A 17,875-nucleotide genomic window follows, 5' to 3' on the forward strand; every position below is an offset into this window, starting at 1 on the left:
AATCATGAAGACAGTGATTTCCATAAACACATAAGTACACCAATTGCAACAGAAAAATATGCATATGAGATCAACTGTAATTTTGGAAAATACTTTTTGCCCCCTGACTCTTCCATGGTTTACCACCCACCTCTGTCGGCGTCACACCATCTCCCCATTCTCCTCTGTGCAAGTGTCTTATGTGTGAAGAGCAGGAGCTGTGATACTTTAAAATAACCCTGTTTTCTAATATTTTTTTAAGATTTATTTATTTATTTGAAAGTCAGAGTTACACAGAGAGCAGAGAGGCAGAGAGATAGGTCTTCCATCTGATGATTCACTCCCCAATTGCCTGCAACGGCCGGAGCTGCGCCGATCTGAAGCCAGGAGCCAGGAGCTTCTTCCCGGTCTCCCACATGGGTGCAGGGGCCCAAGGACTTGGGCCATCCTCTACTGCTTTCCCAGGCCATAGCAGAGAGCTGGATCGGAAGCGGAGCAGCCAGGTCTTGAACCGGCGCCCATATAGGATGCCGACGCTGCAGGCCAGGGCGTTAACCCACTGCACCACAGTGCCGGCCCCTCCGGTTTTAACATACCAATTTTATCTCCTGGCAGTGCCGGCTTCAGACTGGGCAGCACCCTTAAAGAATTGCTTCCTCTACAGCTGGCATCATCCGCTTTGCCGACACTTCCGAAAACAGCTGCTGGGATGCTGGTGCCCCTTCCATCCTGACCTCAAAGAGAAGATTCTATTCTGCAAGCATCCCCCCCACCCCCACCCCTGCTTCCTGGGACACTGAAGGGACGCTGGAAAGTTCTCTGGGTCTGCGTTGGAATACATGAGGCTCTCGTGCCCTTTCTTGCCTGTCACTCATTATTTTCTAGGGAAAAACCGATGGGGAACGAAATTAGTTTTTAGAAAAATCCTACCATTAATTTAATCCTGTAAAAGTGTTATTATTCCTGCCATCCAAGGCTGTCCCGCGTAGTGCCGTGTGCAAGTTCCTGCAGTTCATTAGCAGAATAAAAGCGGCTCTGCTGGTATAAATTTTTTTTGGATAAGTTCACCTTTCTCAAGGAGCAAATGAAAAGGGCAAAGCATGACAATTTCTCATTTTATAATGGGAAATTTATTCAAGACTTTTTTTCACCATTTATCACGGAAGACACATTACAATTAAACGCCTTCATTTGCACATAAGTAGTCTACAAACCCTTTTTTAAAATTCCCCAGGTATTTACAGCGTGTTTCTCTCTAGCTATTTTATGCTCCACTTTTACTCTCTTCACCTATTAAGGAGCCTGGCTCAGAATCCGCAGGCGGAGCGTCGGGCATGACAGTAGGGCTGGGGAAGAATGGTTTCCATTGAGTCCTGCGCAGGTAAGCAAAATCAACACGACAGAAGCAGCTGTGTCATCCAAAAAAATCCATTTTCCTACTCTCTGATTATTAACAGTTTGATTAACTGAATAATCGTGTTTATATCCATGTTAATAAAAATACAAAAACTAAATAGCATGAGAAAGAGGTCTGTTTCTCAATGCTTTTTCGTGTCTCCGATAGAAAGAAAAATTTTCATCTTCCTGAGAAGTGAAAACAGCTCCTACCCAAGCCGGACGCCATGAGCATAGGTGGCAGCAAATTGCAAGCTTTTCCCTTGATACACAGAGCTATGCCTGGCTCTACTGCTGAATCCAAAGGAAACCAGCTTGATGTTCTTCATTATGTTAATAACCATTATCTTGGTAGCGTCCCCTTAGAGGCTGGGGTAGGATTCCGCTTCTTGCTAGATTCATTTCACTTTCCGGCACAAACATTTCAATTTCACCCTTTCATTTCACAAGTTGCTTATATGTAACCATGCCTGTACCATACACTCACAGGCAGGAGCTGTGGATTTGGAAATGTGTGTCCCAGCACAGGTCTCTTTGACCTTGAATAAGACTAATAGCCACTGTGGGTGCCCATATTCTGTAATGTTCTAACGACAATGGGCATTGTTATTAGTCGCACATATCTATGAAGGCAAGGGGCTGAACCAAGTGATCTGTGAAATTATTTCCGTCACACAATCTATGCCCGTAACTCAAATATAAATAGTACTTTTTGCCACTATTCCACTAATTTCAAACACCCTGCACAAGAAGAGTCACCTATACAAATACGAAAGTCAATATATTCCACAAACACTAAATAGATAATGCATTTCCTATTGCAGAGAATATTCTGAATATTAAGATTCAACATGGGTACAGAATCTGATTTGAATTTCCTCTTGATCATAACAAGATGAAGATTGTCTCCATAGGTCATTAGAAAGGTAATATCCCCTAGATTTTCAATAAGGGCATGAATTTTACCCATCGTTTGAACTATAGTTCATTCTCTAAAATCACTAGAAAATGTGTTACAAAAAGGGAATCTTTAAATTCTTGATTTACAGAGTTACATTTTTCTCACTGTTTTCTTCCCTATATTTCTCAGTTAAATATGGTACTATCTGATGAGTGGTTTAAACTTTGTAAAACTATGGAATCCTTTTTTTTTTTTTTTTTGTACTTTTTTTTTTATTTGACAGGTAGAGTTATAGACAGTGAGAGACAGAGAGAAAGGTCTTCCTTCCATTGGTTCACTCCCCTAATGGCTGCTATGGCCAGCGCTACGCCGATCTGAAGCCAGGAGCCAGAGCCGGGTACTTCCTCCTGGTCTCCCATGCGGGTGCAGGGCCCAAGCACTTGGACCATCCTCCACTGCACTCCCTGGCCACAGCAGAGAGCTGGCCTGAAAGAGGGGCAACCGGGACAGAATCCGGCGCCCCAACTGGGACTAGAACCCAGGGTCCCGGCACCGCAGGCAGAGGATTAGCCAAGTGAGCCACGGCGCCGGCCTATTTGTACTTTAAAAATTCCTTTACTTTCTTTTTTTTTATATCCTTTTTAAACTTTTATTTAGTAAATATAAATTTCCAAAGTACAGTTTATGGATTACAATGGCTCCCCCCCCATAACTTCCCACCCACCCACACCCCTCCCATCTCCTGTTCCCTCTCCCATTCCATTCACATCAAGATTCATTTTCAATTATCTTTATACACAGAAGATCAACTTAGTATATACTAAGTAAAGATTTCATCAGTTTGCCCCCACACAGAACACAAATTGCCAAATTCCATGGTCTTGGCAACTCATGACTAGAGCCTGGGGAGATTACTGACGCCTTAAACAAGAGTGTCAATTTGTTAAGTCAACAACAGGAGTCACTGTGCAGTTACTCCCCATGTAGGATCTCTGTCCTTAATGTGTAGTTCAATGTGAATTGATGATATGGAATCCTTTTTAAAAATAAACTTAGGGATGGGCATTTGGTCTACCCAGTAAGACGCCATTTGTGGGGCCTGCAACCCATGCTGCAGTGCTTGGGTTCAATTCCCAGCTTTGCATCTCATTACAGCCTCAGGGTAAAGTGCACCCTGGAGGGTGACAGGTCAAAGTGCAAGTACTTGGGTCACTCCCACTGACATGGGAGACCTGAGGTAGTTCCCAGTTCCTGGTTTGGGCCTGTCCCAGCCTTGGCTGATGTAGTCATTTTGGGGAGTGAATGAGCACATGGGTACTAGTTCTCTCTGCACGTCTCTCTCTGTCTCTTTTTCTCAAATAAATAAAAATATTTTACAACAAATTCAAATTTTATGAAAGACTGGTTACCAAATATGTGTGTGGCAGACCACATACACCACAAATTTGCAAACATTTGTTCCCCAAATCTTTTCCAAAGTAGATAAAACATTTATAGAGGTGACGGATATTGAAAAAGGAGGAAATTTGTAGTCAAAACTTTAACTGGAATTCTTTCACACTGCCCTGCACTTGTGACCCCTCTACATTAAGGTAAGCTATGAAGGGTTTGGCAGAACTATTTGGAAATGTTGGTCCAAGTTCTCTGATATATTCAGGAGGAAAGGAACTAACATCTGACTTTAATTGGGGAAAAGCAATGGAGAATTTGCAGCTGACTCTCCAGCAAAATCTAGAGAGCAAGACACAAGGTGACGAATGTCTCTGTTGATAGAGCCCAGAGGACATGACCTACCACTGGGAAAAGCACAATGCTGCACTGGAATCCACTCTGAGTGAGTCCTAGGTAGACAGGCGTTTCCTGGGGGAGAAATCTGAGCAGTAGGAAGAGTAAGACCAAAAGACCTCAGCAGACACAACCTAGATCTCTACTGCCACATACGAAGAGCCAAGCCATTAATCAAAAGACCAGGAAGGCAACAGAATCAAGTGCAGCGCCAGCCTTCTTGTCAAGGGTTCCACAGGAGCCATGAAAATACTCCAGGAGAAAGTCACGTTCAGCATTCTCTGGAGTTAACAGAGAACTTGAGGTTCAACCAGCTTTGAAGCAGGTTTGCCAGGTTCATTAATGCCTTTAATTTCATATTCTAAAAATTGAAAACTATCTTTGCAACTTAAAATGACTCTAGGAGAGAGTTCCATGATGGTGGAGTGGGGAGGGAGCTTACTGCTCTAGTCCAGGAGAAGATAGTTTTTAAAAAGTGGAGAGAGCACAGTCTCAGGGAAGAGTTAGGGAGAAAATGGCAGAGGAAACTCTGCACAAATCAGAGGGACACGGGAGATCTATGTGGAGGGTGTGGATGCCCACAGCTCAGGACTCCAGCAGCCAAGAGCCTACGCACCAGCACAGGAAAGTGAGGTGAGACCAGAACACAGCAGCCCAAGCCACTGGTGCTAAAGCTGTAGGAAGAGCCTAGAGGGAACCCAGCTTGGAGCCCCAGGCAGGGAGGGGGGGAACAGCATATCTGTCAAACTAGAAGAGGAATTAAAAAAAAAAAAAAAAAAAACAGAGGGACTCATCCCCGATCACTTTACAGTGGTGTCCTACAACAAGCCAATAGAGCTGGCGCCATTTTGGACATACACAACAGCTGCACCAGCTCATGTCCACGCCCAGCAAACAGCTGAGTAGAGAATCCTGACTCTGGTGGCGAGAACCCACAGGGTGCTGGCAGCTTGTGACTGTGGGAGGCTTCAGTGCCAGGAATGTGAAAAAAACTGAGGCTTTGTAAGAGGACTCACAGTATGGCTGGGACTGTGAGCAGTCTCAGTGGGATACTCCACACGCTCAGGGCTTCCTGGTTACCTGATGAGGGACATGGCTGGGGAATCTGAAATTACACTGAGGACTGCACAGAACCTTTGTGGGGTCCTTGGGGCAGAGTGGATGAATATTATAACCACTTGGGCTAGCGCTCAGGCACTAGTCTGCTTTGAGGAGAGGAGCTCAGCTGAGCAGAATAAACCTCCCTTCTGATTAGGAAAAAAAAACCATGGAGATTTACCACACCAAACCTGGGTGTGTCACATTAGACATGCCCTTCACCCTGGAGAACTGAACAGTGCTCCCTGGCCACACCCATTAAAAGCTTGTAGATAACTCACTGAAGCAGACACTTCACTTATCTACAGAGGCATAGTACAAAGATAAAAGCTACCAGAGGAAAAACAAACAAAACAAAACATAGAAGAAACCAAGAAGAATCTCCACAAACGCCAAACAACAAATGCACCAAATCAGGAAACAAGAAGTCAGACAACATTACGCTCCCAAAAGAACACAACGCTTCAACACTAGATTCCAGAGATGATGAGATGGAAGATAGAATTTAAAAAAATTGATCATAAGATTACATAGAAGTAATCAGAAGCAAATGCATGGACCACTGAAATCTGCACAGGACATGAAAGAAAATTCCTCCCATGAAATTGAGATCTTCATGAGAAATCAAAATGAAATGAAGAATTCAATAGAACAAATTAAAAATGCAGTGGAAAGCCTTAACAACAGATTCGGTGAAGCAGAAGAAAGAATATTGGACTTAGAAGACAAAGCACAGGAAAGTATGCAGTCAGTCAAAAAAGAAGAGGAAATTAGCAAACTGAAAAACACTGTTGGGAATCTATAGGAAACTATCAAAGGACCCAACATACGGGCTCTAAAAGTTCCTGAAGGCAAGGAAAGAGGGAAAGGATTACAAGGCCTTTTTAGTGAAATAATAACAGAAAACTTCCCTAATTTAGAGAAAGAAAGGGACATCCAAGTACAGGAAGCACACAGAACTCCGAATAGACATGACCAGAAAAGATCTTCACCAAACACACCGTAATCAAACTCTCCACAGTAAAGCATAAAGAAATGATTCTAAAATGTGCATGAAAGAAACGCCAGATTACTTTCAAAGGATCCCCAATTAGACTCACAGTGGACTTCTCACCAGAAACCCTACAGGCCAGGAGAGAATGCTAAGATATAGTCCAAGTCTTAAGAGAAAAAAACTGTCAACCCAGAATTCTATACCCTCCAAAGCTCTCATTTATGAACAAGGTAAAATAAATACCTTCTATAACAAAAAGAAATTAAAAGAGCTTATCACCACCCATCCAGCCCTACAAAAGCTGCTTAAGGATATGCTGCACACAGAAACACAGAAACATGGTCATCATTATGAAAGAAGGTAAAGGAAGAATATCTCTCAATAAAAGTTCAAAGGAAATTAAAAGTAAAAATTAGGAATATTTTTGTAAAAATGGCAGGTCAAAGTCGTTACTTATTGATAGTCACATTGAAGGTAAATGGCCTCAACTCTAATTAAAATACACAGAGTGGCTGAATGGATTTAAAAACAAAACCCATTTATTTGCTGCCTATAAGAAACACATCTCACCAACAAAGAGGCACTCAGACTGAAAGTGAAATGATGGAAAAAGATACTCCATGCCACAAAAACCAAAAGAAAGCTGGTATAGCCATCCTATTATCTGACAAAATATACTTCAACACAAAAACTGTTAAAAGAGACAAAGAAGGGCACTATGTAATGATTAAGGGATCAATTCAACAGGAAGATATAATTATTATTATTAACATATATGCACCTAATTCCAGGGCACCAGGATATTTAAAATAAATGTTAAGGAATCTAAAGGAAGACATAGACTCTAATACCATAGTAATGGGGAACTTCAATACCCCACTTTTAGCAATGGATAGATCAACCAGACAGAAAATTAGCAAGGAAACTGCAGAGTTAATCAGTGTTATAGACCAAACAGACCTAATAGATATCTACAGAACTTTTCATCCTACACTTGCAGAATACACATTTTTCTAATCAATGCATGGAACTTTTTCTAGAATTGACCACATACTAGGCCATAAAGCAAGTCTCAGCAAATTAAAAAAAATCAAAATAATAGCATGCATCTTCTTAGATCACAATGGAGTGAAGCTGGAAATCAGAAATTTCAGGAATCTCTAGGATATATGCAAACACATGGAGACTGAACAACAGGCTACGAATGAACAGTGGGTTATGGAAGAAATCAAAAGAGAAATCAAAAACTTCCTGGAAACTCATGAAGATGACAACACAACACATCAAAACTTAGAGGATACAGCAAAAGCAGAGTTAAGAGGAAAGTTTATAGCAATAGCTGCCTACATCAAGAAATTGGAAAGGCACCAAAACCATGAGCATCTCAAGGATTCAGAAAAGCAACAGCAAACTAAACCCAAAACTAGTAGATAAAAGAAATAATTAAAATTAGAGAAAAAATCAAAATTGGACCCAACAAAATAATACAAAAGATCAGCAAAACAAAGAGCTGGGTTTTTGAAAAAATAACCAAAATTGACACACCATTGCCCCAACTAACCAAAAAAGTAGAGGGATGACCCAAATCAATAGATTATAGGTGAAAAAGGAAATGTAGCAACAGATATACAGAAAGAAAAAGAATCATCAGAAATTACTACAAAGAGCTGTATGCCAACAAACTGGGAAACCTAAAAGCCACGAAGAGTTAAATTGAGCCATGGAGACACAGAAAACCTAAACAGATCCATAACCAAGAGGAAAATTGGATCAGTAATAACAGCCCTCACCACAAAGAAAAGCCCAGGACTGGATTGCCTCACTGGTAATTTCTACTTGACATTTAAAGAAGAACTAACACCTATTCTTCTCAATTTATTCAAAACAATGAAAGGGAGGGAATCCTCCCAAATTCTTTCTATGTAACCAGCGTCATCTTAATTCCTAAACCTGAAAATGATGCAACAGAAAGAGAGAATGACAGACCAATTCCCTTGATGAACATAGATGCAAAAATCCTCAACAAAATTCTAGTCAATCAAATTCAACAATACATCAGAAAAATCATCCACCCAGACTAAATTGGACTTATCCCTGGTATGCAGGGATGGTTTAACATTCACAAATCAATAATGTGACATATCACATTAATAAATTGCTGAACAGAAACCATATGATACAGAGAAATCATTTGATAAAATACAACACCCTTTCATGATGAAAACTCTAAGCAAATTGGGTATAGAAGTAAGATTCTTCAACACAATCAAGGCAATTTATGACAAACCCACGGAAAGCACCATTCTAAATGGGGAAAAGTTACAAACAGTCCCACTGAGATCTGGTACCAGGAAAGGATGCCCACTCTCACCACTGCTATTCAAAATAGTACTGGAAGTTTTAGCCAAAGCTATTAGGCAAGAAAAAGGAAATCAAAGGGATACAAATTGAGAAGGAGGGAGTGAAACTATCCCTATTTGCAGATGACATGATTCTATATATAAAGAATCCAAAAGACTCCACTAAGAGCATTGGCATTCATAGAAGAGTTTGGTAAAGTAGCAGGATATAAAATCAATACACAAAAACAAACAGCCGTTGTATACACAGACCATACCACAGCTGAGATTGAACTTCTAAATCTATCCCATTCACAATACCTACAAAAAAATCAAATACCTCAGAATAGATTTAACCAAGGATGTCAAAGATCTCTATGAAGAATATTACAAAACATTAAAGGAAGAAATAGAAGATACAAAAAATGAAAAAATCATCCATGTTCATGGATTGTAAGAATCAATATCAGCAAAATGTCCATTCTTCTGAAAAGCAATTTACAGTTTCAACGCGATACCAATCAGAATACCAAAGACATTCTTCTTGGATCTAGAAAAATTATGCTGATATTCATATTGAGGCACAGGAGACCTTGAATAGCTAAAGTAATCTTATACAACAAAAGCAAAGCCAGAAAAATGCATCACAATACCAGATTTCAAGACACACTACAAGGCAGTTATAATCAAAACATCCTGGTACTGGTACAAAAACAGATGTATAGATAGACCAATGGAACAAATAGAAACACCAGAAATCAATCTAAACCTATACAATCAACTTATATTTGACCAAGGAGATAAAACCAATCCCTGGAGCAAGGGCAGTCGCTTCAACAAATGGTGCTGGGAAAAGTGTGTTTCCACATGCAGAAGCATAAAACAAGACCCCTACCTTATACCTTACACAAAAATCTACTCAACATGGATTAAAGACCTCAATTTGTGACTCAACACCATCAAATTATTAGAGTACATTGGGGAAACCCTGCAAGACTTTGGCACATGCAAAGAGTCATTGGAAAAGACCCCAGAGGCACAGGCAAAGCCATAATTAACAAATGGGATTACATCAAATTGAGAAGTTTCTGTGTGGCAAAAGAAACAGGAAAGTGAAGAGGCAACCAACAGAATGGGAGGAATCATTTGCAAACTACACAACTGATAAAGGATTAATAACCAAAATACACAAAAAGATCAAGAAACTCCACAACAACAAAACAGACAACCCAGCAAAGGACTTAAACAGACATTTTTCAAAAGAGGAAATCCAAATGGCTAACAGACACAAGAAAATTGATCAAGATCACTAGCCATCAGGAAACACAAATCAAACCACAATGAGGTTTCACCTCACCCTGGCTAGAATGGCTTTCATATAGAAATCAACAAACACATAATGATGGCAAATATGTGGGGAAAAAGATACCCTAATCCACTATTGGTGGGAATGTACACTGACTGGTAAGGCCACGATGGACGACAGTTTGGAGATAGGTCAAAAAATCTACATACAGACCTATCATATGACCCAGCCATCCCACTCTTGGGAATTTACCCAAGGGAAATGAAATCAGTAAACAAGAGAGTTATCTATCTGCACCTTCATGTGTATTGTAGCTCAATTCACAATAGTTAGGACATGGAATCAACCTAAATGCCCATCAACCAAAGACTGGATAAAGAAATTATGGGATATGTACACTATGGAATAGTACACAGTGGTAAAAAAAAATAAACTCCAGTCATTTGCAACAAAATGGATTAATCTGGAAAAGATAATTTTTAGTGAAACAAGCCAGTCCCAAAGGACAAATACTTCATGTTCTCCCTGATCTGCGAGAACTAATATAGTACCTTAAACCAAATCTGTAGAAGTGAAATTAACACTGCAAGAAGGGATGACTTGTTTGACTGTCAAGGAACAGTTTCATTATTTTTTCTTCATACTCTTTGTTGAACCCTTTACTTAACACAGTTAATCATATGTGTATAAAGTCAACTGAAAATAGACTCAGTAGAAGATAAGAGTAGGAATAAGAGAAGGAGGAAGAAGTTTGTAACTATAAAGCTGTATAGTTCTGTATATAGCTATATAAGTTCCTACAGACTTATTTCTAAGGGTAAAGTTTAAAAACTTGTCATGGGACTCCAAATCCCATTAAGCTTAGTAATAAAAATGCCACCTTAATTGTTAAACTGATCATATTACGTGTTAAAGTGAATATATAGATGGGAATAAGTGTTAAAATGATCATATGGATAGGATTAAGGGTCTGATAAAATAATAGAATTAAAAAAGAGTGAATGTTCCAACATGGGAAGCAGTCCACGCAGCAGACTCAGAATAACAATCACTTTAAGTAACATTCTGACCTCAGAAATAGCCCTAAGTCTTCCAGGTCTGGCTGAAAAGCCTGTGAGAACAATTCAGGCATGGAAAGCCAAGACACTGTGGCAAAATTGTTTTACATGAAGGATCTCTGAGGGTGAGACCACAGTGGAAAGAAGTGGCCTGTCACTCCCCTTCTTCGTGGAGGAACGACACAGGACCCTGCGCTGTTCTTTCATCTGCTCGGCCCTTCCCGGGTTTGCTGCTGGTTCTTCCCGGGTTGGCTGCCGTCCCTTCCACCTCCGTGGAAGGGCAGTTCCCCCTGGCCACTTTCCCCACTTCCGCAGGGGAGCGGCACACCTCCGGCCGGCTCTCTCGGGGGCTGCACAGGTGTTCCTTCAGATAGATGTTCCCCTTAGATGTTCCTGGTGCATGTTGTCTCTCTCCTCCTTTATAGTCCTCTTCCACCAATCCCAACTCTGCTATCCACAAGCTGAGTACGCTGCTCTCCTCCAATCAGGAGCAGGTCCTACAGTTTATTGGTTGAACTGGAGGCAGCTGTGTAGAAGCTGTTTCCCTTCTCAGCGCCATATTGTGGGAGAGCAGATGCATAGAATAAGTCTTAATTCCAGTAACTTAGTCTAGTCCGAGTTGCTCCCAGTTGCTCCCCACAGTGGCCATCAAAGAAGGATGTACTTTTCTCTAAAAGGAGAACAGAACTTCCACATTGTTTATGGCCTTGTCCACATACTAGCAGAGTTCGTGGATTCAGAAGGCTTCCATAGCCTAGGCAGCCCATGGCAAGAGCTTGGGTGATCACTGACATCATACATAGGAGTGTTAATTGTTAAATTAACAACAGGAGTCACTCTGCACTAACTCCTCATGCAGGACCTCTGTACTCAATGAGTTATATTATGAGAGTTAACTGTAAAACTAGTTCTCAGGTTTTTTTTTGTTGTTTATAAATTATTAAAATCTTTACTTCGTATAAAGTGTCGCTCCCCCTCTTCGTGGAGGAGCGACACTAGACCCTGCGTTGTTCTTTCGTCTGCTCAGCCCTTCCCGGGTTTGCTGCTGGTTCTTCCCGGGTTGGCTACCGTCCCTTCCACCTCCGTGGAAGGGCGGTTCCCCCTGGCCACTTTCCCCACTTCCGCAGGGGAGCGGCACACCGCCGGCCGGCTCTCTCAGGGGCTGCTCAGATGTTCCTCAGGTGTTCCCCTTAGATGTTCCTGGTGCATGTTGTCTCTCTCCTCCTTTATAGTCCTCTTCCACCAATCCCAACTCTGCTACCCACACGCCGAGTACGCTGCTCTCCTCCAATCAGGAGCAGCTCCTGCAGCTTGTCAAGTTGGTGAGAGGCAGCTGGGTAGAAGCTGTTTCCTCCTCTCCCAGTGCCATATGTGGGAGAGCAGATGCATAGAATAAGTCTTAATTCGAGTAATTTAGTCTAGTCCGAGTTGCTCCCCACAATAAAGTTGGTTTTTTGTGTACAAAGTTAATCAAAAATGGATCTTAATGGAGAATGGAAATAGGAGAGAGAGAGCAGGAGGAGGGGTGGGAGTGTGGGTGGGAGGGCAGGTATGGTGGGAAGAATCACTATATTCCTAAAGTTGTACTTATGAAATTTGTATTCATTAAAAATAAATTTAAAAAACTTGATGTTAGGACTGACCCAGTTGCTATCTACAAGACAGCTAAAAATTCATGAAATCAGCTAGAAGTGACATCAAAGGGAAAAGGAAGGCTATCAGTCCAGTGAACAGAGTTCTGAGATAATGAGAAAAATTACGTCTATTTATGAACTGTACTTGTGCGGAGCCCTGCCCCAGCCCAATTCTCCCTCTTACTCCTCTCCAAACCCTTCCACACAAACTCTACCCCCACCACAGATGATTGAAAACCACACTGCCCATCATCACTAACCAGGAAAGATCTATATACCCAGAGTTGTCTAATGCAGCCTCATATGATGATTCACTAGGGAAGATATCACTCTTACACAACTTCCAACCAAGGTAGAACTCAATGGTTATACTTACACCGATATTTATCACCCTAACAGGGATGTCCAGATACTTGGACAGTTTGAAACTAGAAAACTCCCCAGGATGTAGAAATATATAGCCACAAATCAGTACCTTCTCCTTCCGAAAAGTCAGATCACAGGAAATCCTCTCACAGGATAAGGGCTCTGACTCTCAGATGGGATAGAAGACACAAGTATGATTTTGTTCTGAGAACAGACACATACCCATAAAAAGGGAAAAGAGGAAGGATTTCAGCAGCAAAATAAAGGCAAAGCAAATAAGAAAACCTCAAAGATTATTCAAGACGGAGAATGGTTGGTGGACTAGAATCCATCACCTCTGTAAGTCACAACTGTGATATATCTAACACCATTCCAATGAGAGAAAGCATCCACAAGAGAGGAACCAAGGACATTTTAGGAAGCAAAAAACAATCTGAACAGTACAAAACACGATCATCTCTGGTCTCAGTAAATATGTTTATGATCACAGTTGGGAAGCATTTCATAGTAATTCCTGAGAAATCAAGGCTGGTTATATAGATATTTTTTAAAAAATTTGTCCACAGAAAACATGGTTATATAGATTGTCTCTAATGGCATTTGATTTTGAAAAATTAAACTAACGACATAATAAATGAGCTCTGCATGAGACTTCACATTCAAAACGAGACAACTAATATATTTTAATTTATGTTGAGCCGTGGAGAAGTTTTATGTTGTTTCCACCAAGTGAAGCTTCATATCAAACTGAGAAATCCACTCATTACTTCCCTATTTAATTGGGATCATAATATGACTTCTTCATTGCCCCCCCAACACCAAAATTTTAAATATAGCAGTGAAAAAGAGATAAAAGTGGGAAAAATAAATTGCAACCAGATGGTTTGGTGATTTGTTTGAAAACAAATACACAGAAAATATGATTAGTCATTTTGGGTTTTTATTAAGCAAGATATAATTAAGAGTAGATTAAAAGTCCTCTCTGTAATTCTGCTTTCAAATAAATAACACATCTTTAAATAAAGAACTTAGAAGTCAAAAGCCTACCAGGAGAATTGGAGGTCAAAGTCACACTAATTCCTCACATGTGAACTTAGAGTCTTTGTATGTTATCAGTTTGCAAACTCACCAGAGAAATACTAAAAACAGCATGAACATTGCCAATGCAGTCACCAAGACCACTGTAGCCTCATTTACCAGATAAACTGCTGCATGGAAGAAGAACACAAACACACATAGGCACACCCACGCAGACGTACATACGCACGCACGCCAGAAGACTCTGCAGGAACCATCTCTGCACTTACTTTCAGACAAAGAGCATCCCCGGTATTCTGATAGTTCACATTCAGCAGAAGCACTTTCTTTCTTCATTTCATGTCGTCCTGTGCTTCCTCCATTTCTGTATTTATCTGAAGGAAGCAATTTCCTGGTGATTACCACTCATTGACACTTAACTAACGAAAATACTATTCTAAATATTCTTCCAGATATCTAAGAATTAGAGAATGTTCTCTACATCTTTGTTTCTTGAATCTGAAAATTATACTTTGTATAGAAAAGCGAATTTGAATCCCCAAAAGGTTTTCATTTGGGTCTAAACTGAGCAATAAGGCAGTTCAAACTCAACATCTGTGTTCTAGGGCACTGTTGCAGTCACAGAATTTATTCTCTCTTAGGGTCACTGAGGATAATGCACCATTTTAAAATGTTGGAACAGATAATTGAGACTATAGGCTTAACGACTTGCCAAGGATGTTCCAATCTGGTTGGTAAATAATATGCATTTTAAATTGGTAAAATGTTTGGGTATGCTGCACACTGATGAGCTCACAACCCCTATGGAGACATTCCAAGCCGTTGTGCAACACCAAGTGGGTAGCTGCAAAGGAGCGTTTTTCTCCCTTGAAAAATGTTAATTTTATAAATTCAAAGAACCCTGAATCCAAACATTAAGTACATAAAAATAATGAATCTGTTTACAACTTTTAGCCATGGATTCCAAAATAAAATTCAAATGCATCTTCTTTCTAAAGGATAATTGAAAGAATTTCCTTTAGTTTATGCTTATTAATTTATAATAGCAATCATCAAATGCTACAGGAAGTAGCAAAGCTGACTATATGAGGTCATTATTTCTGGTACACAAATAAGTCCCCCCCCCTTACTAAATGAAATTAGCTTTCAAATTCTGTGAACTCTGAGGCCACAGATTGATATCTTGTATACCAAATTCATTTCTAGATACAATTTCTATATCCTCCATGACACAACAGCTGATTGGATGCCAACACTTAAAAATTTAGAAAGTATGCAAACACACACAACAATAGATTTTGCAACTTTTTAAAAATCTTGTTTGGGAGCACTCATTGTTTTAGGACAACAAACAGCAGAAACTTGTCTTGCCATTATAAGGTGAATATCAGTTATTATGTATCATGAAACCCACTCATTCACTTGTTTTGCCCTAGAACCTTTTTGATTTACTCTGTGTTACTACCTATTCCCTATGCTCAGTATCTTAAAGCATTATCCATTTAATCTCTCCCACTGAAATCCACACAATAGTGAAACATTTGTTTCACTATTCTCCATACAATCTTTAAGACTGGCTGACAGTGTTTTCATTCACCTTATAATGTGTACTTTTTTCTCTCTCCCAGTGGACTGCAAGAACTAGATGCAGAATCATACTTCACCAGATATTTGTATCCATAACTTTCAAAGTTTGCCAAAAACATATATGGTTCTTAATAAGTGTTTTTATGGTAATATTTTTTGTGATGCTAGTGGTAGTAAAACATAAATTCTGTTTCAGTCATCGTCACTAATAAATTTCCCATAGGCTTTGAGGGGTTCTGAAAATCTTTATTTCCTAGAAAGATGGGCACTTCACAAATCGGAGAGAAGCATGTAAAATATATAACAATATAATCTTTCAAATAATGAGACCATTGCAAGCACCCTAAATAAAAGTGATGTTCTATGCCCTTTAAACAGTTACCCAGAAAACACGATCAATTCTACTTCCACATCCTTCCTTCTTAAGAGGTACTGGCACTAGATTTGCCCTCTACTGTAAGCAACCATAGAAACCATGTTAAAGGTAAATGCTTTAACATGTGAAAATCAGGCAATGTAAGGTAAGTGACACTTAAACACAACAGGTCAAAGCCAGGATCCAGGAATGCAAGCCAGGTCTCTGGAGTGGCTGGCAGGGACCCAAACACTTGAACTTGCTGCCCCCTGGGTGTACCTTTGCAGGAAGCTGGAATCAGGAACAGAGCAGAACTTGGATCCAGCAATTCTGATATGGGATGTGGGCACCCCAAGTGGTGTCTTAAATCGCTAGGCCAAATTTCCCTCCCTTAAATTTCTTCTTAGTTCATACCTGAGGGTTCACATTCAGCAGTTCGCGCCCAAATGCCCGCAGTGGCTAGGGCTAAAGCTGGGAGCTGGATTCTCAATGAGATATCCTGCGTGGGTGGCAGGAATCTAACTGCTTGAGCCATCACAGCTGCCTGCCAGGGCCTGAACCAGCAGGAAACTGGAGTCAGGAGCTGGAGCCGGGTCCTGAACCCAGATATGCTGATGTGAGATGCAGCTGTTCTAGCTGGTGTTCCAACCACTAAACTAAACACTGGTCCCACAAGTGCAAAGAAGCATAGCACTATGAAGCTGAACTACACATTTGACTATAAAACAAGTCTTAATTCACTTTTTCGAAGTTGAAATCATGTATTTTCCTGACCACATTACATTTATTAAATGAAAGCTTTCTAAAAAGAAGAATTAAACTAGAAATCAAAAACAGAAAGAAATCTAGGAAATCTTAAAACATAGAAAACAAAGTAATACAATCCCATATAGCGTGCATCTCAGATAGGAAGTCATAAATTACCTTCAAAGATTTTTAAAAAATTAAAGTTTAACTATTTCTTCTAATTACAATGTAAAGAGACTAAAGTCATTATTACATACTAACAAATTAAGATTTTAGAAAAAGAAAAGCAAACTAAACCCAGGTATAATGGCTAATCATTATTCCAGCAGGATTTTTTTATAGAAATTGAAAAGAAGATTCTCAAGTACACATGGAAAATCACACAGTCCACTATAGCTAAAAGCACTTTGAAAAGAAGTTGGACAAGGTACATGATTGGTTTCAGAGTACTGTAAAAGTACAGTAAACAAAACAGTGTGGTTTTGGCTTAAGAAGAAACTTCAAAAGTGGACCAACACACATAATCACTATGTATAACATTTGTGGTATTAAGAAAGCGTCCATGATTGAATATGCTAATTTGTAGAATATTACTGGAAAAGATAATTGATTTGGCTTCAAAAATAAGACACAACTTTGGCCTGACAAAAATACCATAGACTATTTTACCAGTTGAAGCTAACTGCCAAATTGGCAAAACATACTTGAAATACACATATCAGATAAGGTATTAGTGTCCTTAATATGTAGGAGAACTGAAAAATCTTTAAAGAGAAAAAAGTTAACAGTCCCATAATAGCTAAAGATGGTGGGGCACAAATAATCTCCAAAAGGAAAAAAAAAGCCTGCTAAATAAATGAAAATACATTCATCTCAAGAATAATCAAAATGTTTTCCAAGTGTAATGGCATGACACTGAGATAGTGGTCTTAGACATATTAGTATCCACAAGGTGTTTGCTCAAAAATGTTTTTCAGGGTCCCAGAAGGGAAAACACAGCACACTGAAGCAGGAACTGCAGGAAGATTCAGGATAGAACTTTTATAAAAGCTCTGGCCAGACGTGGGGAACAATAACAAAGAAACACATCCTTGCCACAGGAACAGCAGGAGCCAGGGTCACACCACGGCCATACCACAGCTGGTAGGAGCAGAGGAGGGGAAGCTGCCCTTGGGAAGGGGAACAGCAGGAGGGGTGTGAGGAACACAGCTGGGCAGCTGTGCTCTCTATTCCGCAGCTTCCAAGCCTGGTGGTTAAAGTCCCCATACCCCACACTGGAGAGCCGGGTTCAGT

At 40.1% G+C, this 17,875-nt stretch overlaps 1 long non-coding RNA gene across 4 annotated transcripts in view; it reads right to left on the reverse strand.

The window, feature by feature from the left end:
• Window positions 1-17,875, reverse strand: part of LOC149126006 (uncharacterized) — a 453,707-nt gene that overhangs the window by 39,252 nt on the left and 396,580 nt on the right. Inside the window, exon 5 of one of the 4 annotated variants that reach the window (XR_016235145.1) lies at window positions 14,251-14,267. The exons of 2 other annotated variants lie outside the window; for them this stretch is intronic. This is a non-coding gene — a long non-coding RNA (uncharacterized LOC149126006). Of the gene's footprint in view, window positions 1-14,250; window positions 14,268-17,875 lie in introns of those variants that run through there. One more of the 4 variants, XR_016235154.1, reaches the window with a different exon arrangement.

The sequence above is a fragment of the Oryctolagus cuniculus genome, chromosome 6 (genome assembly GCF_051225735.1).
Source record: "Oryctolagus cuniculus isolate XC-2025 breed Fujian yellow rabbit chromosome 6, ASM5122573v1, whole genome shotgun sequence".
NCBI classification, from domain to species: domain Eukaryota; kingdom Metazoa; phylum Chordata; class Mammalia; order Lagomorpha; family Leporidae; genus Oryctolagus; species Oryctolagus cuniculus.